The sequence below is a fragment of the Nannospalax galili genome, unplaced genomic scaffold (genome assembly GCF_000622305.1).
Source record: "Nannospalax galili isolate Female #2095 unplaced genomic scaffold, S.galili_v1.0 scaffold567, whole genome shotgun sequence".
Lineage (NCBI taxonomy): Eukaryota > Metazoa > Chordata > Mammalia > Rodentia > Spalacidae > Nannospalax > Nannospalax galili.
In genome coordinates, this window is record NW_008357638.1 from 1,293,010 (window position 1) to 1,317,099 (window position 24,090).

At 41.0% G+C, this 24,090-nt stretch overlaps 1 protein-coding gene across 1 annotated transcript in view; it reads right to left on the reverse strand.

Annotated features, from left to right (window-relative positions):
- Positions 1-15,273: 15,273 nt before the first annotated feature.
- The window catches only part of LOC115067999 (LIM domain-containing protein ajuba-like), a 40,610-nt gene continuing 31,793 nt past the window's right edge, over positions 15,274-24,090 (reverse strand). The window contains exon 3 of the mRNA XM_029557337.1: positions 15,274-16,289. The gene's annotated coding sequence lies outside the window, so the exon portion shown is untranslated. The remainder of the gene's footprint in view (positions 16,290-24,090) is intronic.

The following is a 24,090-nucleotide window of genomic DNA, read 5'->3' on the forward strand; positions in this document are numbered from 1 at the left end:
TGCTGGGATTCGAACCCAGGTCTTCTGCAAGAACAACTAGTGTTCTTAACTGCTGAGCCATCTCTCCAGCCCTGATATTTGGCTTTTTTATGATAGGCTTATTTCATTTAGCATATTATCCTCATGTTCATCTATGAACTTGACTTGGTTGTGATCTACTTTTTAAAGGCTGAAGAAATTTTCAGTTGTATGTACACACAAATCTGAACGTCTTTGACCTAATCACATGCTGCTGATTATCACAGTTTACTGCATTCCACCATGCCTCCTAGAACCTTCTCTCACAGTACCGTCTTCACCCATCATAGGCACAGGATGTCATCTTTCACTGATAATGAGAAAAGAGCTTTCACATATATATGTATAAATATGTAAATATGTATATATATAAATAAATATATATATAAACTCTCTGGAACTGTTGCTATTACTTTATGTCTGTGATAAAGATGATCCCAAGTACACTAAGTGAAAATTTGAATTTTGGTGGTAACTCAAATTGACTAGTGGTAACTTCTTGGAACATAATGATGAGAGGGTGAATCTAGAGTCAGAGTCAGGCGGGATACTGACCATATGATCAAGAGGAGGAGTGGTGACACTGGGCAATGAACTATTAGTTCCTGGTCTAGAGTGGCCTCCCAATGAATGGATGAGCATTCACAGGCAGAGTGTGAGTGAAGTGAGTGGGGAGTGAGTGGATGGACTTCTTAATGCCACTAATTTGAAAACTGTGACTGTTTCATGATTGATCAGACTGAAATACTAGATATGGAAGGTCCACTCTAGGTCACAGTGAAAGTGTGGTTTCTTCCAAAAGCAACTTATTTTCTAGGGGGGCGGTACCAGCCTATAACCCCAGCACCTGGGAAGCTGAGGCAGAAGGATCAGAAGTTAGAAGTCAGTCTGAACTACATAGGAAATTTCAGGTCAGTCTGGGCTGCAAAAGACCTTCTCTCAAAAAACAAAACAAAACAAAACAAAACAAAACAAAAAGGGGACTGAAGAGATGGCTCGGTTGTTAAAAGCACCAGCTGCTCTTCCAGAGAACCCAGGTTCAGTTCCCAGCACCCACATGGTGGCTAACAGCCATCTAGAACTCCAGATCCAGAGGATCCAATACCCTTTTTTGACTGCTGTGGGCATTGCACACATGGATGCACTTAGGTACATACAGGCAAAACATTCATACCCATAAAACAAAAATGCATGCATGAATAAAATACCCTAAAGGCTATCAAACAAATATCATCTGCATGAAGCAGCTTTTAAATAGTGTGTTTCTGTTTAAAAATGCCTAAGGAGCATGCACTCTTTGTGTGTGTGTGTGTGTGTGTGTGTGTGTGTGTACATGTGTATATATGTGTGCTTGAGAAGACTGGAGGTCAATCTTTGCTGTTATTTCTCAGAAGTTGTTTCCTTGCTTTAAAACAATTTTTATTACATTTATTTATCCATTTACTTGTGTGTGCGTGTGTGTGCGTGCGCATGCACACTGTGTGCATGTGGAGAACAGAGAACAACCTGTGGGAACTGGTGCTTTCTCTCCATCACATGCGTTCTCAGGATTGAATACCATTTATCAGACTTGGGAGTAAGTGTCTTTACTTACTGAACCATCCAATGGGCCGGCACCTTACATTTTTGAGTCAGGGTCTCTCAGTGGCCTGGAGCTGACCCAGTAGGCTAAGCTGGTTGTCCAGTAGGCCCAAGCTCTAGGGAACTGTTTATCTTCACTTCCCCAGATTTGACATTACAAATATTCACCATGATCCCTGGCTTTTTTAAAGTAGTTTTGAGGATCAAATACAGATATACATATTCAAAATGCAGTGAACATTTTGCCAACTGAACTATCTCCCCAATCTGGACAATCTTATTAATGCTCACACTAAGTTATCTTGTAAACCCAATTACCTTCATTTTAAAAAAATAATTTATTGAGAGATTCATACAGGGATAGAAATATATAGTGTTTTGATCCAATCCATGCCCACTCCCTCCCCTCTAACTCCTCCCATATCACCCCATCACTTTTTTCTGATAACCTCATGTACTTTTTCTTCTTCTTTTTTAAAATGGGTTTTTTTTCTACTCTAACACTCCCCCCTCTGAAGAGGTAGCCCTAAAATCTTTAAGGATTAAATAAGAGCTCCCAAATACTTTTGACATTTTTGGCCTTTGGAACGGAGTATGTTGCTAAGAGGCCCAAGGACATTTTGACTTTTAGCCAAGAAACTGGCTACTTTTCTTTGGGGTCTCTTTACACTAACTGCCTAGCCAATTCCTGCCTCCTATTCTTATCACAGCATCCTCTGAAGAGGTTACCCAGCTTGCAGACAGGGAATTGGGATGCAGACCACTCTGTCTTCTTCCATGCTAAACTGGGATGCAGGGTGAGAATATCAGGGTACCCGTTCAGTGGGTCTATCTAAAAGCCTCCCAAATTGTGTAACTCTTATCTGTAGGAGGAAAAGAAAGTCCTTGACTGGTAAATAGGAGATGTGAAGGAGAAATAAAGGCAAGAGTAATTAGCATTACAAGTTCCAGGCAGGGAACTAGAAAAAAGTCAGAACAGGGCAAATTTCAAATATTCATATAAGAGTCGATTGGAATTTCTTGATGAGAGCTTCCAAAAGCTCTATTGGATTCCTCCTCATTTTTCTTTTGTCTGCCAAGGCTAGACTCAAGAGTGGTGGATTCATGATTTGCTTCAGGATTCGCTTTCAGGCATTTTGATAGCTGTTGGAGTGGTTAGAATCAGTGTCAGTTCCCCCTCAAAGGCTTCTCCATAGAGGGAGAAAACAAATTTGGCCATCATTTTAGAACAATAGTGGGTTGTCTCTCTTAGCTACAGGTGGGCACTACACTATTGGAGACCAAGATTTGAAGTCCTACATCTGAGCAGCACTTTCTGATTCAGAACAAAATCATCAATGAAAAATAATTGTCTGAATAACTTTTTATATGGACTTAAGCCTAATCTATGAGAAGTATAATCCCTTAACTCTTAAAGAAATATACTGATCACTTTACTCTTTGGCTATACTTCCCTTTTGGGTGTTTTAAGACCATACAGTTGGCCCAAATAAATCAATTTATATTTATACTTAAGGTCATTTGAGGATCTGTTCCTCAGGGGTCACATGGGTTTGGGAGGAGCCCCTGGATCCTATCTTTTACCAGTTCCATCTATGTGAAGATAAGCCAAAGGTCCTGCTTAATCATGGCTGGCTTCACTTGGAAGCATGGAGGAAATGTTTCCTCTGGGTTGACCCTCCTCTTGTAGACTGGACATTGGTTCAAGTCCATTCCGTGGGGTCTCCATGGCCTCCCTGAACAAGACGATAGGTGATTCATCACAGTTACAGGACATTTTGAGAGATGTTCCATAGTCCCCTGGAACTTAGTCAACCTTGGAGGGCAAGGGGCAAAAACTTTCCTTTAAGTCCCTCTGACCAGATTAGTATAGGCCTCAAAGTATGGCTGGTAAATATCTAAGAAGGTTAGTTTCACCACTCTGGTACTTTTAATTACCATGTGCTATGTAGATAATGCTTGGGAAAAAACCAAATCTTCTCAGATAAACCTTGACTAGACATATATTTTGTTCCTTAAACTAGTTGATTAAACTATGACCTAAAAAATTTAAGATTATGTGTATTTTTCTATTTTGGAAAATACTTCCATTTCATATCCTTTTAATGTCTTCTCCAGTCTCATCTTTTATTTAAAAGAATAATTATGAGATATAATATCATTAACAAATAAATTTTCCATCTGTTGTGAAAATTCTTTTCCTGGGGATACTAAGCAATGCTTATTCCCTTTTAAGGTTCTAGTGTCAAACCAATGTTTGGTTGAAGTTTTCCTGGGGAAACCAAAGAGTTTACTGAGCTTACTTACAGAGATGACTGAGGGGTTGCTGAAGTGGATGAATGACCTGAAAGTATGCACACTAGAAAGCCTTTACCCACCATGAGTCAAGCCTTCTCTTCCTAGCTTCCCCAGATTGTGTACTTTAGCCCTCCCCAAATCCAGGAGACCATGTGTGATTAGGGCCAAATTACATACAGTTGGCTGGGAAGAGCGGCTGGATACTTCAGTGAGGGTCCAATGACCCTGCTTGCCCCTTCTTTATTAAAGGAGCGCAACCACCATTAAGCCCAATTGCAACGATGTTTAGCAATCAGGCACTGCTGAAGTCATGATGATGGTAGTTATTTCATGCAGAAGAGACTGCTGTATAGTATCATCTTATTAAAAGGACATGGAATTTAAATGGATTTGGCGCTAGGATCCACAAATGAGGGAGAACATGCCTCTTTTGTTTTTCTGAGTCTGTGTCATTTCACTTAGTATGACAGTTTCTAGATCCATCCATTCACCTGAAAATTTCATTATTTCATCTTTTTTAACTGCTGAATAGAACTCCATTGAGTAAATGTACCACATTTTTGTTAACCACTCGTCAGTTGAGGGGCACTTAGGTTACTTCCATCGCTTAGCTATTCTGAAAAGAGCAGTGAATGAGTGTTCCTGTTTCTCCACATCCTCACCAGCATTTGGTATCATTTGTTCTCTTGATCCTAGCCAGTCTGGTTGGGGTAAGGTGAAACCTTAGGGTGTTTTAATTTGCATTTCCCTAATTACTAACAATGTTGGACACTTTTTGAGATGCTTCTGTTTTAAAATTTTATTTATTATTTTTATTTTATGTGTACGTGTGTATTGCCTACATGTAGGTAAGTGCACCCGTGTTGTGCAATGCCCACGGAGGTCAGAAGAGGCTGTCGGATCCCTGGAACTGGAGTTAATGGACAGTTGTTAGCTGCCATGTGGGTGCTGGGATTCAAACCCGGTTCTTTTGCAAGAACAACCAGTGTTCTTAACTGGTAAGCCCTCTCTCCAGGCCCTTTCCAGCCTCTTAGCCATCTTTATTTCTTCCTTTGAGAACTCTCTGTTTAGATCTTTAGCCTATCTTTTCATTTGATCATTTGGTTTCTTGATTCTTTGTTTTGAGTTCTTTATATATTCTGGATGTTAAACCTCTATCAGATGTATCACTGGTGAAGATTTTTTTCCCCATTCTGTGGGTTTTCTCTTCACTTTTTAAAATTGTTTCTTTTGCTGTCTTTGTTAATATTTTATTTATTATTTTTATTTTGTGTGTATGAGTATATTGCCTGCATGTATGTTTGAGATCTTTGATCCATTTGGAGGTGACTTTAGTGCAAGGTGAAAGATAAGGATCTAGTTTCATTCTTCTACAGGTGGCAATTAGTTTTGCCAACACCATTTATTGAAGATGCTGTCTTTCCTAAATAGTGTGTTCTTGGCAACTTTGTCAAATATTAGATGGCTGAAATTGTGTGTACTCGGGTTTGGATCTTCAATGATGTTCCATTGATCTATGTGTGTATTTTTGTGTCAGTACCATGCTGTTTTTATGACTATAGCTCTGTAGTATACTTTGAGATCTGGTATACTAATCCCCCCAGTGCTTCTTTTGTGCTCAGGGTTGCTTTGGCTATTGGGGTCTTTTTTCTAATTCTGTGAAGTATGTTATGGGGATTTTGATTGGGGATGCATTGAATCTATATATTGCTTTTGGTAGGATGGTCATTTTCACAATATTAATTCTTCCAATCCATGAGCATGGGAGGTCCTTCCATCTCCTGGTGTCTTCCTCAATCTCTTTCTTTAATGATTTAAAATTTTCATTGTAGATATCTTTGGTGTCTTTGGTCAGATTTATTCCAGTATACATACATATATTTTTTTGCAGCAATTGTCAATGGGAGAATTTTCCTGTACTCTTTCTCCAATTGCTTGTTATTGGTATATAGAAAGGCTATTGATTTTTGTAGATTGATTTTTATAACCTGCCACTATACTGAAAGTGTTGATTAGTTCTAGGAGTTTTCTGGTGGAACTTTTGGGATCTCTTCTCTGCAAAAAGGGGTAATTTGACCTCTTCTTTTCCAGTTAGTGCTCCTTTAATTTCCTTCTCCTGTCTTACTGCTCTAGCAAGTGTTTCAGGCACTATGTTGAAAAAGGAGTGGAGATAGTGGACATCCTTTTCTGGTTCCTGATTTTAATGAGAATGCTTCTAGTTCTTCTCCATTTACAATGATGTTGGCTGTGGGTTTGTTGTATATGGCTTTAATTATGTTGAAGTATGTTCCCTGTAGTCCAATTCCCTCTAGGTCTTTGAACATAAATACATGCTGAATTTTGTCAAACATTTTTTTCTGAATCTATTGAGATGACGATGTGGCTTTTGTCTTTGAGTCTATATGATTAATGATGTTTATTGACTTGTGTATATTGAACCATCCCTACATCTCTGGAATAAAGCCTACTAGATCATGGTGAATGATCTTTTTGATGTACATCTGTATTCAGTTTGCAAGTATTTTGTTGAGAATTTTTGCATCTATGTTCACTAAGAGTATGGGTCTATAGTTTTCTTTTTTGGTTGTGTCTTTATCTGATTTGGGTACTAGAGTGATGCTGGCTTCATAGAAGGAATTTGGGGGTTCTCCCTCTGTTTCTATCATTTTGAATAATTTAAGTAGTATTGGTTGGAGGTCTTCCTTAAATGTCTAGTAGAATTCTGCTGTAAATACATCTGGGCCTGGGCTTTTTTTTTTAGTTGGGAGGCTATTTACATTACTGTTTCAATTTCCATATATGTTTTGAGTCTGTTTAAACTGTTGATCTCTTCTTGGTTTAACTTTGGAGGTTCCCATGATTTTAGATATCCATCCATTTCTTTTAGATTTTCAAATTTAGTAGCGTATAGGTTTTTAAAATATTCCCTTATAATGGTCTGGATCTTTTGGGTATCTGTTGTGATGTTTCCTCTTTCATCTCTATTTCATTAATTTCTGCTCTGATTTTTGTTATTTCTCCTCTTCTTCTGGGTTTGGGTTTCATTTGGTTTTGCCTTTCCAGCATCTTGAGTCGCAGTGTTAGGCCATTTATTTGGCCTCCTTCTAATTTTTTAATGTAGGCACTTAGAGCTATAAGCTTCCCTCTTACGATTGCTTTTAAAGAGTCCTGGAGGTTATGCTGTGTTGCATTGTCCTTTTTGTTAAATTCCAGGAATTCTTTTATTTATTTCTTAATTTCTCCTTTGACCCAATCATTGTTTAGGAGTATGTTGTTTAATCGCCATGAGTTCGTGTAGTGACTAGTGCTTTGTCCAGTGTTGATTTTGAGCTTTATTGCATTGTGGTCTGATAGAATGCATGGAATTATATCATTTTTTTGTATTTGTTGAGGTTTGTTTTGTGGCCCAGTATTGGTTGCCATAATTTGATTGCTGTTTGTGTTCTTTGTCTAATTTTGTGTTTCCTCGATTATACCTTTCTTTATTTTCTTTCATTGCCCCTGGGGTATAATTGTTCCTTTCTCCTCTCTTTGTATTGCTTCAAGTATTCTTTGAAGGGCTGGTTTCATGGACATGTATTCTGTCAGGCTTTTCATGTCATGGAAGATTTTTCTTTCCCCCTCAACTATAATAGACATTTTCTTCTGGTAAAGTATTCTGGGCTGGCATCTAGTGTCATGTAGAACTGGAAATACCGTGGTCCAGGCTCTTCTGGCTTTCATAGTTTGCATTGATAAGTCAGCTGTAATTCTAATAGGTTTTCCTTTAAATGTGACTTATTGTTTTTCTTTTGCTACATTCAGTAGTCTTTCTTTGTTCTGTACTTTTAGTGTTTTTACTATGATTTGTCATGGGGAGTTTCTTTTCTGATCCTGTCTATTTGGTGTTCTATGTGCTTCCTGTATTTGTACGGGGATATCTTTCCTTAATTTTTGGAAATTCTCTTCTACAATCCTATTTAAGATTTGGTCAATACCATTAACCTGAAATTCTTCTCCTTCCTCAGTGCCTATGATATGTAGATTTGGTCTTTTCATAGTGTCCCACATCTCTTGTATATTTCATTCCTGTATTTTAAAAAATTTTCCATAATCCTTGCCTGAGTGGTCCAATTCTTCAACTTTATCCTCTGGTGTTGATATTCTGTTTTCCATCTCATTCATTCCAGCAGTGAGGCTTTCCCCTGTTGTTTCAAGTTGGCTTATTGAGTTTTTCACTTCTTTCTTCATTTCTTTCTGAGTTTTCTTCAATGTTTCTCTTTTGTGAATTCATTCAGAAGTTTATTCCTATCTTCTTTCAGTTCTTTGATTTGTTTGTTCGTGTGTTCTTTAAATTTGTTGAATTCCTTGATCATGTTTCTGATTGTTCTTTTAAATTCTGTATCCTGGGTTATCACTAGGGGGTTCTCCTTGTAGAATTCTTCTACAAGACTGGTAGAGTTTGGTGGGGACATAGTGTTTTGGCTTTCCATTTTATTATTCTTTCATTGTGATTTTGGCATGTGAATTTCTTTTGTTGTTTGTGATTCTGATATGAGAATTAAGTTGAAGTATGCTTCTGGCTGTATTATTGGTGTGCCTTGGTCCTTTTCCTATTGTTATGTAAAGCTGGTGAACCAATTTTCAGGTTCTCTCAGGTTATATTTTGGAGGGAGCTGATGGCTTCAGATCAGCTACTCAGGAGCACCCACAGAAGCACAAGTCAGGTTCCAGTCAGGTACACTCAGGCTTCCTTATAAGGTTTGGACCCCTACTAATGGGAACTCAGCAAAATTTGGGAAGTTCCCTAAGGCGGGGCTGATTTTGAAATTCTCATTTGGTCTACTGAGTTCTCAGCCCCTATGCCAGAGGAAGGCCAGAAACAGACACTCTCTGGCAGTCTGCTGAGACCACAGTACACAGATGGAGGTCACAACCCACCCCCTCAGGCTGTCTGCTAAGGTCTCAGTCTTATCCTACCAAAGCCAGGTCTGCCCCAGGGCCTTGGGAGAGGCCTCATGCAATCCCTGTTAGGGGCTTGGGTATGGCACAATTAGGGGAAGGTCACCACCACATGGAGGAAGGATCCAGGCACTCTCAAGCAGTCCCCTGAGTTTTCAGCCCCTGTGCCAGAGGGAGGCTGGAAACAGGCACTCCCTGGCAGTCTGCTGAGATCACAGCCTTTATACAGATGGAGGTCGGAACCCCAATTACTTTCATTTATTTCTTTAGCACCTATGGTATTTTGTTTGGCTTTGTTTATTTATTTTTTGTCTACTGGGTTTCTCTGAAGAAGACAACTATACTTACTACATAGCCTATATTACTTTTTGCTGCTGTGATAAAATACGATGAATAGAAAGGACTTAAGAAAGCTGTGTTGACAAATAAGAAAGCTTATTTGTTCCAAAGGGTTAAAATTCATAATGGCAGCAGCTGACTGGATCAGGAAGCTAAGAGATCACATCTCAACTGCACAGAGAAAGCAGGGAGAGCAGAAGGACAAGGCTCTAAACTCTCAAAACCTTCCTCCAGCAAGACTACACCTCCTAAAAGCTTCATAACCTCTCCCAAAAGCACCGCCAACAGAGGACCACGTGTTCAAACACTTAAACCTATGGGGAACATTTCTCATTCAAAACACTACACAACCTATTTTCAATCATTTTCTTGGTGTCTACACTACTCTATAGTTTCGAGTGTTCATACATTTAATCACTACCTGTGACTCAGGGACCCCATTTAGTTTTGATATTGTTGTTGTTTTGAGACAGGGTCTCACTTATGGTCTCTGGACGACTGAAACTCACTGTTTAGCCCAGGATGGCCTCAAAGTTGTGTCAGTTCTCCTGCCTCTGCCTCCTGAATATTGGGATTACAGGTGTGTGACACCATAACTGGACTTTGTCTAAGTTTTATATGGAACAATGAGGGGCAGGCAGGAAAAACAACTGACATTTTGGGGATATGAATAGTCAAATCAAACAAAAGTGGGGCTGAGGATGGAAGAAAGGAAGCTCACTATTTTGGGCTGAAATGTTCTTGAGAACAAAAATGATAATATCAGACTCTAGAAGAGAGCCTACTGATAGTTTCATTTTGGAAAAAGATATCCCCCATTTTCACACACACACACACACACACACACACACACACACACACACACCCCACACAGGGTTGGATGTAGTCATATGGCCTAAAAACAATAGGCTTAATTACAGGTGCAGGCTGTTACGTGCTGGCTCTTCCCCAGGGATAAGTGGCCACTTTTACTTCTGGGGTGGTGGTGAGGGGTAGAAGTACCCTAGGATTATCTATGGTCAGCCTAGGAGTCAGCAGAAAAATAATCAGGTTCAGAGGAGGTTTTAAAAGGTATTTTCTGGGGCTGGAGAGATGGCTCAGTGGTTAAGAGCACTGACTGCTCTTGCAGAGGACCTAGGTTCGATTCCCAGCACCCACATGGCAGCTACAAACTTTCTTTAACTCCAGTTCCAGGGGAATCCAAAGCTCTCTTCTGACCTCCACAGCATTGCATGACACGGGTGCACTCACACACATGCAGGCAATACACTCATACACATAAAATAAAAATAATAAAATTTTTTTTTAAAAAAAGGTATTTTCTTCTATGACAACTTTGTGCCACTTTCTTGAGGAAAAAGGTCTGAAGCAAGTAGAAGTACAACTGACAATCTTCATTCCTTCCTTGGTCATTTGGTGATTCATTTATTTATCCAACAGGTGTGTACCATGCAGGTCTTGGGACCATTGCTTACCTCCAGAGCGAAGCTGACCAGTGGAAATAAAAAGTGAACTAATAATGAGAGAGACAAGTGTGTAATTTTATATTTTCTAATAGCCACATTTTAAAAAAGAGAAACAGAATAAAATGGTCTTCTAGTGTATTTTATTTAAACCAATACATCTAAGAGATTTTCAGCACACAATTTCTTTTTTTGGTCTTTTTGAGACAGGGTTTCCCTGTAGCCCCAGCTGGTCTGGAACTTGTTATGTAGATCAGGCTGGCCTCAAACTCACAGAGATCCACTTGCCTCTGCCTCCCAAGTGCTGGGATTAAAGGCATGTATCACCACACCCGACACTCAATATACAATTATTAATGAGATATTTTACCTTCTTTTCCTTGTACTAAGTCTTCAGTATCTGCTGGGTACTTTATATCTATGGCCCATCTCAACTTGGACTTGGCATGTTTTGAGCGGTAAGGAATGGTATGCTGCTCATAGCTACTGTCTAATACAGCAAAGTTCTAGAAGAAACAAGTTTTGTTTTGTTTTGTGTTTATCTTTTTGAGACAGGGTCTCCTTGTAGCCCCAGATGGCCTGGATCTCACTATGTAGACCAGGCTGGCCTTGAACTCACAGAGATCCAGTTCCCTCTGCTTCCCAAGTGCTGGGATTAAAGGCATGAGCCATCACTCCCTGCTAGGTGAAACAATTTTAAGGGTCACAATTTATACTGGATACAATGAAACTCATTATATTACTTTTCTCTTATTAATCAGTATTTATTTTTCCTCTCTGTCAAATTCTGAGCAAACCACTTTCCCCAGACTTCCTGTGGTGGTTCACGAAAAGGAACACACAAGGCAGAAGAGACATGGGAGGAAGAACTACAGGAGGTGGAGGTAGAGACAGCTGCTTCACACAGAGAAGAGGATGGGAAAGGCCACCATTAAGAAAAATAGCCACAAGAGGCCTCCAAGAGGGCAAAGCCCAGAACTGCATAGGAGAAGAGCTGTTGCTTCAGAGAAGGGTTCCTGCATAATCAATGATGAGGCTCCCCAAACAGTCCAAACCCCAGCCCAAGCCAGTCACCCCAACTGTGGCAGCCCCTGCCCCAGTGAACTCGGCTACTGTGTCAATGTCCCTTAAAATGGTGCTGGTTGGGAAGCTGTAGCTAGGGACAATGAGGTCAGGGGTATGAGTTACCAAGCTGTGGCGGCTCCTATCTGTCAGTGTCTCTGGTCAGTTTAACACACTGCAGATAGTGGTTGACTCAGTAGCGGAGAGGTGCTCCTGACAAAGGAATGGATAGAGATGAACTTGGAGCAGGCATATATTTTCAAAGGTGAGAGGCCAAGGCAGGAGAGTTGCTCCCAGTGCAGAGAAGACACACACATATGTGTGTGTGTGTGTGTATTTTTCTCATAGTAGGATAATAAATTATATTATTATAATATATAATATTAATTAAATTTGATTATAAATTATATTCATATATACATGTATATAATAGTACAAATTAATGAACTAGGTGAGTGAGCTATTAACATCAATTCAGATGGATTTCAGTTTGGGGATGAAAAAGTATGTAGTAGAATACTCCTGGTTTCATTCTGTTGCTGTGATAAACACCATGACTGTCTTCTAGAAGGAAAGGGTTTATTTCAGTTTATAAGTTACAGTCCATTTTAAGAAGCCAAGGCAGGAACTCAAGGAAGGAACCTGAAGCAGAAACTATGGAGGCATGATGCTCTCTGGTTCAAGCTCAGCTGGCTTTCTCACACAGCCCAGGCCCACCTGCCTAGGGATGGTATAGCCCATGGTTTGCTGGGCCCTCACTTGAATATCAATCATCAGTTAAGACAATTCCTCACAGATATGGTCACAAGTCAAATGAAGTTTCCTCTTACTAGGTGACTCTAGGTCATGTCAAGTTAACAGTAAAAACTAACATACATGCATAGAGTATTATTCTGTTTATAAAATTTTCAAAGTAAACTTAAGGAAGATATTGTTTGGAAACACATGTATCTCAGTCCACTCATGCTGCTATAATGAAATACCTTAGACTGGGTAGTTTATAAATAATAGCAATGGGAGGACAGGGAAGGGGCACATGAGGCTGCACCCTAGCTAAGGAGCTTTTGGCAGTTAATAGTTGCTGGGGGAAAGGGGAATCATCTTTCTTTAGTAAAGTAGCCACTGGTAAGGTGCCATGATCCAGTAATAGTCCACAACTACAGTTCCAGGGGATCTAAAGCCCTCTTCTGATCTCTGTGGGCATTGAATGCATGGGTGCACTTAAATACATGCAGGCAAAATATTCATATGCATAAAATAAATACATTTAAATTTTTTTTAAAGAAGGAGTCTGGAGGGTGTGAGAATGATATGAGAGAAGGGGTGAATATAATTAAAATATCATATATACATATGAAATTGCTAACAGATGAAATATATCTTTAAAATAAATAAATAGCAAGGTATTTCTCACAATCCTAGAGGCTGGGAAGTCCAAGATCAATGGCCTGGCAGATCTGATATTTGGGGAAGCCTGGCTCTGGTCCTTCAAAGTTGTATCTTCTAGCTGGGTCTTTACACTTTAGAAGCAGACACAAAGGGCCAAGGAGGTACCCTCAAACCCTTTTTATAAGGTTAGAAATCCATCCTGAGGACAAAACCCTCACAACCCAATCACCTTCGAAAGATTCCACCTCTTAATATGGTTACACCGGGGGACTGAATTCCAACAGGGGTTCAAACCATCCTAACATGCACAACAACTAAAATATAACAGAAAGCAAGGCATGTGAGAGATAAACACAAGGCAAAGGACAAACCAAATTCAGAGATAATGAAATGAAAGGTCCACTGTGGTTTTCTCAGGTAGCGGCAATATTTTATTGTATGACATGGTGAGGGTGTGGATATTTGATAGAGTCCTCTTCTTTACCCCTTTATAAATTTCTTTTTACCTGATACTGTAGGTGGAACCCATGGTCTAGTGCATATTAGGCAGGTACTCTATAACTGAGCTACACCTCTAGCCTTTCCAAAGAATGTGAAAAAGAATGTCTTTACATTGACATGACTGTTACCATTGTTATTTGGGGAATTGTTTATTGTGACAGTTAGCATTTAATTGTCAACTTGACAGAATCTAGAATCATCTGGGAGACAGGCTTCTGGGCAAGCCTGTAAGGGATTATCTTGATTTTGTTAGTTCAGGTGGGAAGACCACCCACTATGGATGGCACCACTCCCTGGATGGAATCCTGGACTATAAAGGTATAGAAAGGGAACCGAGCAGCATCTGTGTTCCTCACTCTGTGCTTCCTGATTTGGGATGTGATGTGACCAGCTGTAGCAAGCTCCCGCAGCTAGCCATAACCTGTGAGCCAGGGTCAACCCTTTCTCCCTTAGGTTGCTTTTGTCAAAATATCTTATCACAGCAGCAGAAAAGAAATTAAGGTATTTTCCAAGCTTACTAAACTAATCATTTCAGAAAGAAAATTTTAGGAAATAAAAGAAATAGGGTAGAGAATTAGTGCATGTGAAAATGGGCAAGTCCATGGCTCCCAAGGGGTTCATGAGGCAGCACTGGACCTGGATATATTTCTTCCAGTTGTTGAGAAAGGCCTGGTGCTTTTTTTTTTTTTTTTTTTTTTAAAGTTATGGGAAGTCAAGCAAAGAAAACAGAAAATCAATAGATAGCATTTTTCTCAACCCTGACAGCAGAGAGCCACAAAGCAGGTCAAGTGGGTCATTCAAACCCCCTGTCATAAATGAGGGTGTCTGGTTGCTTAGCCCTCACTCTTCATACCAATACCCCACCATCTGGAACACAGACTCCAAGCTGATAGTCTCAGGCAATTCATTTACCTGCAACTTAGCCCTGATGAGAAAGATGAGGATTCACACTCAATGGGTATGTAACAAGGGTTACCTGCTCTATAAGGTCATTAAACATACAGACATGGAGAATCCACTGTCAAATGAGAATTCACTACTCTGCCTTGGAGCCTGTGACATTTACTGGCTATGAATTCCTTACATTGAGGTCACAGGATACAATTGCCAAAGTCTAACCTGACAATTGATATCACTGAGATGAGATGTCTATCAGGCCATACATCTGAGTCTTGCTCTGGCCTGTCACAAGACAGGAAAGAAAACTGAAAGCAGTTGTCACTTGAAAAATTTGTGTATGTATGAACTCTGAATGAGTAGAATCTGACCTTTGTCCTTCTACCTGTCGGTCACTTCATTTTTTTTTCTCTCTAAATGGTTAAATTAGTTAATATGGATATCAGGTATCCACTCTGACAGAGAGGATCAATAATATGCTAACTTATATCAAATGGAAGTATAGTTCTCTGAAACATAAAAATCAAACTAGCGGGGCTGGAGAGATGGACCAGTGGTTAAGAGCACTGGCTGCTCTTGCAGAGGACCCAGGTTCGATTCTTAGCATCCATGTGGCAGCTAACAACTGTCCATAATTCCAATTCCAGGGAATCTGACACCCTCTCCTGACCTCTTCAGGCACTGTGTGACACAGGTGCACTTACATACACACAGGCAATATGCTAATACACATAAAATAAAAGATACTAAAGAAAATATTTTTTAAATAAAAAAAAATCAAAGCTTGTTATGGCATTATTCGCCATCTTGGGGACTGTTTTAGGTCTGTAGCCCTTGTCTAATTATTCTGCATTTTCCAATGCCTGTTTTTTTAATTTTCCAGTGATTCAGTATAGCTGCTCCTGATCCAGCAGCTCATCTCTATTCCACCCTGCAAAAAGGATTAAAGGGGCAAGAAGCTGCACCCATCATTGCTGCTGGAATTTCGTCATATGTTCACATAAAGCTACAAGGAGGGGTTGGTTTAAAGCATAGAGCAGAATTCAGGTTCAACATGAAGATTGCCAGCTTCTAAGTTGGTGATTTATGCAAGGCTGTGCTATGGAGGAGAGCCAGAAGACCAGAGTACACCAGGAAGATGTTGGCAGACTGAGCAGTGACAGGAAATGACCCTCTGACTTGGACAAGAGAAGCTGTAAGTGAAAGAATTAATTACAAGAAAAGAAGCTGTGACATTTTCAGTTTTCTACTGAATCTAGACTTGCCAAATCCATTGCAAGATGAGTCCTGGGAAATCTGGAAAGTTTGCATGGGGAGGATATTGCTTATCTTTTGAGTCAGGTCAAATCCCACACTGTAAACAAAATCAACAGTTCTCACTTTGGCTGCAGAATCACCTGATACCTACAAGCGTCTCTCTCACCTGTCTCTTCCGGCGCTATGCCTCTCTCACTGAGTATCGACCACACCATACTCCTCGTATTCTAAAGGACTGACACACATTTCTGCCTGAGGACTTCGCACTACGTGGTGTGGCCCCGGCGGCCGGGTCGGTCTGAGCGGAGGCGGAGGGGCTCACCCCGGAAGTAAACTCTGCCACTCGGTCCGCCGCGCCTCAGCCTGGCGCCGGCCGGTGTCCGCGCTTGTCCTCTTCCCTCTGCTGGAGCGGGACGCGGTGCAGTTCGCACGGCTGGCGGTGCAGCGGGACCACGAAGGCCGCTTCTCCGAGGCGGTGAGGCGGTGTTTTACTGCAAGGAAGCCGCCCAAGCCTTCATTTATGCTGAGATGGCAGGATCAAGTCTAGAACGTATGTAAGAAAAAAAAAATCAATGAGTGTCTGGAGAGAGTTCAAGCTGTGCGTTCCGCAGAGCAGAAACATTGAGTGAGCCTTTGACAGAGCCATTTTACAGTCGGGTCAACAAACATTAAAATGAAGACCCCTCCTGTGAGAACACATTTCCCTCTAGGACCTAGTCCCTTCCTTGAGAAGCATTTGTAAGTCCACAGTCACGTGATGCGCAAGGACAGAGATACACAGCAGAAGAAATAGAAGTGCTCAGGACAACATGAAAAATAAATGGTATAAAATATGTTCCTTTCATGAGTGTTGGTCTGAGGGAACGTTTTGCTTATCCAATGCCTTTTTGCTATAGATGGGACAAGCTGCCGTTATCACCTAAACAAAAAAATAGGTTTTCCAAATGGATATGGCCAGAAGACCTCACCAACAATCCTACAATGATTTACACTGTGTCCAGTTTTAGTACAAAGCAGACAATAGTATCAGATTGTTCCTTTGTGGCATCACTGGCTATCAGTGCAGCTTATGAAAGATGATTCAATAAGAAGTTGATCACCAGGACCCAGACTGGGACTCATTCTGTTCAACCCAGGTCACTGGGGCTGGGCCTGGTCTGCCTGGCCTTTACCACCATTGTCAAGCCACAACCCTCTGGCCACCAGAGGCCATCCTCAGTGAGCATCAGCACAGCTCTGATCCTGGAAGAAGCCACAGGTGCCCTTCTCAGTCCTCCTAGACACCAGCATCACCTGCCTCCCACAACACTGGGAAAGGGGTGCTCTGACCACACACCCAGGGATCAAGTCAAGTTCACTTCCTTCCTGGAGAGATAGGTGGGGGAGGAAGGGCTTTTTCCCCCTGCAGTATGTGTTCTGTGAAGTTTGATAAATGTAAAGGAAGCTTAAATTCTTGTGTCCTTAAAGAGAAAAATCCTATTTAAACCTTCTGTGTTCTCGACTGACTTACACATGTTCTCAACTGACTTACACACAAAGCCTATAGGTCAGTTTTAGTTTTAACATTGTGAATATATTAAAAAAAAACTCATAACTTTCATTCCTTTTTCTCCTGCTAAAAAAAATTAAAAGAGGTCAGTTTTAGTTTTAACATTGTGAAGATATCAAAAGAATCTTGTAACTTTCCTTCCTTTTTCTCCTGCTGAAAAAAAATTAAACGAAATATCCCCCCCCCTCAAAAAACAACCAAACAAAAAGATTGTTCTTCCCCAAGTGTGTGTGAACTGGCTGCCTCCTTCCTTCAAGTCTCTGCTTAAATGCCACTTATTTCAAGAGCTGAACCCTGACCCATTCATCTACACTTGTGCTACCCACAGTGGGGTGAACAGACTAGAAAGCTGATGTCACTACAACACCCGAGGGTGTGGACCAGTTCCCTCGTATACACTAATTGCTGTGGCTTGGTGTGGTTTGTTCCCTCAGGGTTCATGTGCTGGAAGTGCAGATCCTACCCTCTAAGCCAAGTTGTCACCTTGGCTACAAAGCCAATGCAATGTGGTATTGTGGGAGGTGATGGAGTCCTGAAGAGGTGGGATCTAATGGGACATCATTAGGTTATTGGGAGCACTGCCCTGGAAGAAATTAATGTAGTTCTCAGAAGCCTTGGTTCATAAGAGAAGGCTGTTAAAAAGTCAGACTGGCTCCTTCCTGTCTCCAGCTTTCTGACTCTGTCTGGGAATCCTCTTATATCATGATGCTATGCACCAAGAGGTCCTCACCAGACTCCAAACAAATGGAGCAATCTGATCTTGTACTTTCAGTGTCCAAAACTGTGAGCTAAGAAGATGTTTAGCACACTCACTTTACTCAGGTGCACAACACCTGATATTGTCATTTGAGTTTTGTAGCTGCAATTGATGGCAGGATGCTAAAACGGTGATGTGTTGTTTATAGTGAAGTTCTGGCTAATTAAACAATGAAACCAAAATCAAATACCATTTAAATAAAATGCATGAAAAGTTTAAAACAGAAGTGACAATTTCGGGGAAAGAGCAATGCGTTGAAAAGCTGATGCAAGCAGCTGACCATTATTTCATTTACAAACAAGAGCAGTTTGCGGGCAGCTTATGAAGCAGCACTTCAGGTACCTGAGACGAGACCAAAGAATGCAGTTGTTCAGACACTCCAAGATGTGTCAAAGGTGCTTGTTTGGAAATGGGTGAGTCTCAGGCACTGAAGGTAGTCCAGGTACCATTTTTCTCTTTGATACATAGCTCAGTGTACTCAGAATTGACTAATTTGTGTAGAAGCTGACCACCTGAACAAACATAGCTAGTGTGTTCATTCCAAATTGACCTCTGTACAGACATTGCCAATGGCCATTTTAAAGATATGTGTGTATATGATTTCATGATGCTATTAAAGAATTCTTTCTTCCAATTTCATTTAGACACATATATGAACTATATGAAACTAAAGATTACATTGTAATTCATTTTGAAATATTAAAATGTATTTGTTACAATGCTGAGGATAAAAATCCAAGGCCTTGTGCATGCTAGGCAAATATTTTTCTATTGAGTTACATACCAATCTCTTAATTTTCAAGACATGATCTCACTGTGTATCCCTGACTGGCCTCAAATTTGTGATCCTCCTGCCTCAGTCCTCCCCACAACCCCCCAAATGCTGAGAATACAGGCATGAGCCACTGCACCTGGCTGTGTGGTTTGACATTTAAGCTTTATGTTGGAGTGAGTTCTGATGGTGTTCCTGCATGGATTAAAGGTTTGGCACCAGAGTATAAATTGACATAATGCTTCTTTTGTTTATAGTCTTACTATATGCATGCATAGTATGTTTAGAGACATAGCAAAAATTATAAGTTAAGTAAAAGCTAATGTGTTAACCTCAAGACTGTTGCCTCTATGAGTTAATATGAATAATAAGAAACAAACTGTGCTTCTGAAAGATTAAAAATGAGTGTGTTTTAATTGTTCTCAATGTCTCCATTTCTTTTTTTCCTCATAGTTGGATTTTTTTGTTTGTTTTTTTGTCTTTTTTGAGACAGGGTCTCCTTGTAGCCGTGGTTTTTAGTGTCACTCCCCCGCCCCACACAGGACTCCTATATTAAACTTCACTCACTCAGGACTCAGGGACCATTGCAGAAGAGGGGGAGGAAAGATTGTAAGAGCCAGAGAGGACGTACATGACCATATGGAAACAGAGTCCTACAAGCTCCTGGGACCCTGCTCATATGAACCTACAGCAACGGTGTCGATATGCGCAAGACCCATGAAAATTCAATTAGTCAAAAACCCAGCATAGAACTGGGGAAATGGACAGCAGACCCCAATCTTAGCTGAGAAAATATTGACAACTGATTACTGCTGGGTGAGAAAGAGCTGATCTTCCTAAAGTGAAGGACTAGACCTTGGTAGATGAACTTGTACTGAGGAAGTCTGGGGACACTAACTTGACACAATAGGCCTTAAGACAAATGACAGAATGTATGAATTCCAGTGGAGGATGTGCTATGGGAGGGTCCCAGTGGGGACAGGGTATAAGGATGATTAAGATTGATTGAGATGTTCTGTATGAAATATACAAAAAATTCAATTAAAAAATAATCTCACTTTTTAAATATTTTATTTATTATTTTTATTTTATGTGTATGCGTGTATTGCCTGTCTGTAGGTAAGTGCACCCATGCCATGCAAAGCCCACGGAGGACAGAAGAGGCTGTCAGATCCCCTGGAACTGGAGTTATGGACAGTTGTTAGCTGCCATATGGGTACTGGGATTTGAACCCAGGTCTTTTGCAAGAACAACCAGTGTTCTTAACTGCTGAGCCATCTCTCTAGCCCCTAATCTCACTTTTTAAAGGTATGGGACATAAACAGGTTGGAAAGAAGAAAAATTGTACTTTTACCTCAGGGCATTTACCAGGGTCAGCCTAAGGTCCCTTTGCTCAATTTGAAACTGAAATCACAAAAAAGTAAGCCACTCTATCTGAACAAGGTTTTATTGTGGCTATGTGCAAACATGAGAGAGACAGCACACAGGGTTCCTGGAATGGCTCCTGGAGGACTCGGGGCACCCCCAGCTCACACTCAGTCATTGCACATGCTCCCAGGAATTTACGTAAATTGTGTCAGGCTTTTGTTCTCAGTATTAGGTCTTGCACTGGATTCTGAACTCTGCTCCAGTGCACTGAATCAGCCTGCAGGTTGAGGTGCTCTCTATTGTTACCCCAGGAAGGTATATTGTGCCTGTGTCAGTAGCTCCTGCACCTGTTCATAGGTAGGAACAATTTTTGAAACCTTGTGGAGGGAATCAAAGCCCTAAAGCCCTCCTGTTCACTTGATCCCGATGAGCAGAAAGCTGAGATCTATGGATAACTCTCTACCCTCACCTGCAGTGTTTGACTTGTCTCCATAGCTCCCAACCTTGTGTTCCTGTAGCTATTTGATCATTTGCTTCTGAATTCTCTGACTGCAGTGTGACTCAGTGAGGATAGGGACTTCCTGAATCACAATCGAACCTCCAGATCTTCCGTATTTACTAACATTTGGATATGGTCTTGTATTTGTTTTTGTGGAGGAAGAACTCACTTCCCAGGTATGACAAATGAGGTGAACCATCTGGTCAACTACAGGACTCTCCAGCATCCAAACGAAGTCTCCTCATTCAGTATTAGACTCCTGTTCTCAAATATTTTTCATTAATTTGCACTGTTGGTATAGGTTTGTGATCACAGCATGTATCCTGATTTTGTTTGACTCCCAGAAATTCTGGTAAGAGAAACCATTCCACCCCAAATTCTGCATGACATTAACAATTGATTGACTGATCCATACACTGCTATTTAAGAATCTGGAAATGTATGCATTTTAGACACAGTTTCATGCAGATGGTACCAGCTAGTTTATTTTTGCCACAAGTCCTAAATTTCAGTGATCTAGAAAACTAAGCAATTTAAAATTGTTCATGTTTTCATGATATATTATTCAACTAAGCAGGTCACAACATGTCTCCAGTGTGCATTAACATTATGCAAAAGGAAAAAAAAAAACAAGATAAGTTTTTTTTTAAACAGAAATTCAAAGTATTCCATTCAGAAATGAGATTCCAGAAAACAAATGTGTACTGAGATTAACAAATCATTTGTGTGTGCATATGTATATGTATTTATGTGTGTGTATGTGTGTGTGTGTGTGTGTGTGTGTGTGAGAGAGAGAGAGAGAGAGAGAGAGAGAGAGAATTCATGTGGGTGTGCAAATGTGTGAAGGTCAGAGGTCAACTTTGGGTCTTAGGAGCCATTCACCACGTTATTTTTGAGGCAGGATTGGTCATTGGCCTGGAGCCCACAGAACAGGGAAGGCTGACCGAGGGGGTCTATATTTGCCTCCCTAGTACTAGAACTACATACACATGGCACAATGCCTGGCTTTATTTATTTCTTAATGTGGGTTTTGAGGCTCGAACTCAGGTCCTCATGCTTACAGCAGCAAGCATTTAACTGACTGAGCTATCTCTTCTGCCCAGGATTTTCTCTTTTTTAAAAGCTGAATAATATTCCATTACGCATATAGTGTATTACTTTGTAGTAAGTGCATCTCTGTAAGAAAACAAAATTGGACCATCTGTTTTGATTACAAAATATATTCTCTGCTTCACAGCAAAAGGAACCTGTCAAGTAGGACAAAGGTCATTCCTGTTAAAGGGCTGTTTTTTGTCTATGAAGGGGCGATGACTGGCCATTCTTTTCCTACTTAACATTAACTGGGAAATTCCTGGTTTGTAAAAGGATTATTAATGGCATACCTACATTGGCAAGTAGGCAGTCACATACTGTGGTGAAGCTGCTGGACCAGGTCCAGGGGGATGAGGTCACTGATGTATGTGGCTCACGTGCTCTCAGGTGACCTTGAAGTGACAGAGAAGCTTTATATAGAAATGTCTCAGTGACAGCTATGTGACCAGTTTTTCCTGGCAGAGGTGCGGCTGCCTTAAAAAGGAAAAATAAAAAATCCCAAAGGAAATTAACAGTGAGCTCTTTGCTGCACAAAAATAAAAAGGTGGCCACCCCATAATAAAACAATGTAAGAAAATTCCAAAGGAAATACTCTGTCTCTAGAAATGTGAGAAGTGGCTGTAGGCAAGCCAACCAATGCCATGATGACCAGTGGGGAGATTGTCGGAATCTCCAACCTGAGGAAGAGCCTCCCACCAGAGCATGAGGCTGATAGAATCTCAAGTGCCCAGCAGCTCTGGAGAAATGCTTTCTGAGAGCATAATTGTCTCTGCTGCTGGTTCTGTGTGTTCACTGAGCATCTGTAAGCAAGGGCTTATGTGATGACTCTTAAGTGGAAGAGTTCAGTGCTCTGAATTCTAGAAACAGCCTCACGTTAGGGGAAAGACCTTCAAACTGAACTCTGTGGACCTGAGATAGAATACTCCCAGAGCCAGCAGCGGCTCTGGGGCAAGTTAATTACTTACATTATGTCAGCTTTATTTAACTCTTTGGGAAATGAAGTTAATAATATGTTCCCATACAGTTATTCAAGGATGGCATGAGATGGCATTGGTGAAACTGTCAGTTTATAGGCTACTCTCTCAATGTGGGTTTCTACAACATTTCTGGGTTTACAGTCCAGGCACTGTGTGGCTGGGGATCACTGATGAGCAGAGGGAGGCAATGGCTCCCTTAACAGCCTACAGCCTAAAGGAGATGCACCTTCAAACAAATAACCACAAATGTCCCACTGAGCTACAAAGGAAGGAACTGACTGGGAAATAAGTAATGTGACCATCAGAGAAATGTTTTCTTAGAAGGGACAACTAACTGACCACAGCCTGCAGGATAGGTGAGATTAACCAGGTGTCAAGATGGACACCTAAAATAACAGCAAGGTATCATGATATCTAAGTATGAAAATGAAGATGTAAGGGCTGGGGAGGTGGTTTAGTTGGTAAAGTGCTTGCTGCCTAAGTATGAGGACCAAGTACGGGTTTGATACCTAGCATGCATGTAAAAAGCTGGGTGTGGTGGCATGTGCCTGTAATCCCACTGATGGGGGATAGGAAAGAGACAGGTTGATCCCAGGGACTCACTGGCCAGCCAGCCTCACCTAAGCAGTAAGCCCCAGCTCCCAGTGAGAGACCTTGTCTTAAAAACTAAGGAGGACAGGCTAGGCATGGTGGTGTACGTCTTTAATCCCACCACCTGAGAGGCAGAGGCAGGTAGATCTTTGTGAGTTCAAGGACAGCCTGGCCTACACAGCAAGTCCCAGGCCAGCTGGGGCAACAGGGAGACCCTGTCTGAAAAAGACAAAAAACAAAAAAAAAGAAAACAAAACTAAGGAGGACATTGTCGGAGGAACATCACCAGAAGTTGACCTCTGGTCTCCACACATACATGCACCTGCACACACACCTGAACACACACAGATGTACACAAAGTAAATGAAAATGTCATATATAGTGAAGTCCATTACTTTGTATGTGATCTAAACATTAATTTGAAAAAATAATTTAAAACATACTTAAAAATTAAAAGATGGCCTAAAGATCTAAACAGAGAGTTCTCAAAGGAAGAAATAAAGATGGCTAAGAAACATCTTAAAAAGTGTTTGTGCTGGATAGTTTTAGTGTCAACTTGACACACCTGGGTTGAGGGAGCCTCAGTCGGGGAATTGCTGCTATTGGACTGGCCTGTGGCCATGTCTGAGGGGCATCTTCTTGATGAGTGATGTGGGAGGGCCCAGCCCACTGTGGGTGGTGCCACCCCTGGGCAGGTAGGCCTGTGTTGCATAAGAAAGCAGGCTGAGCAGGGGCCAGG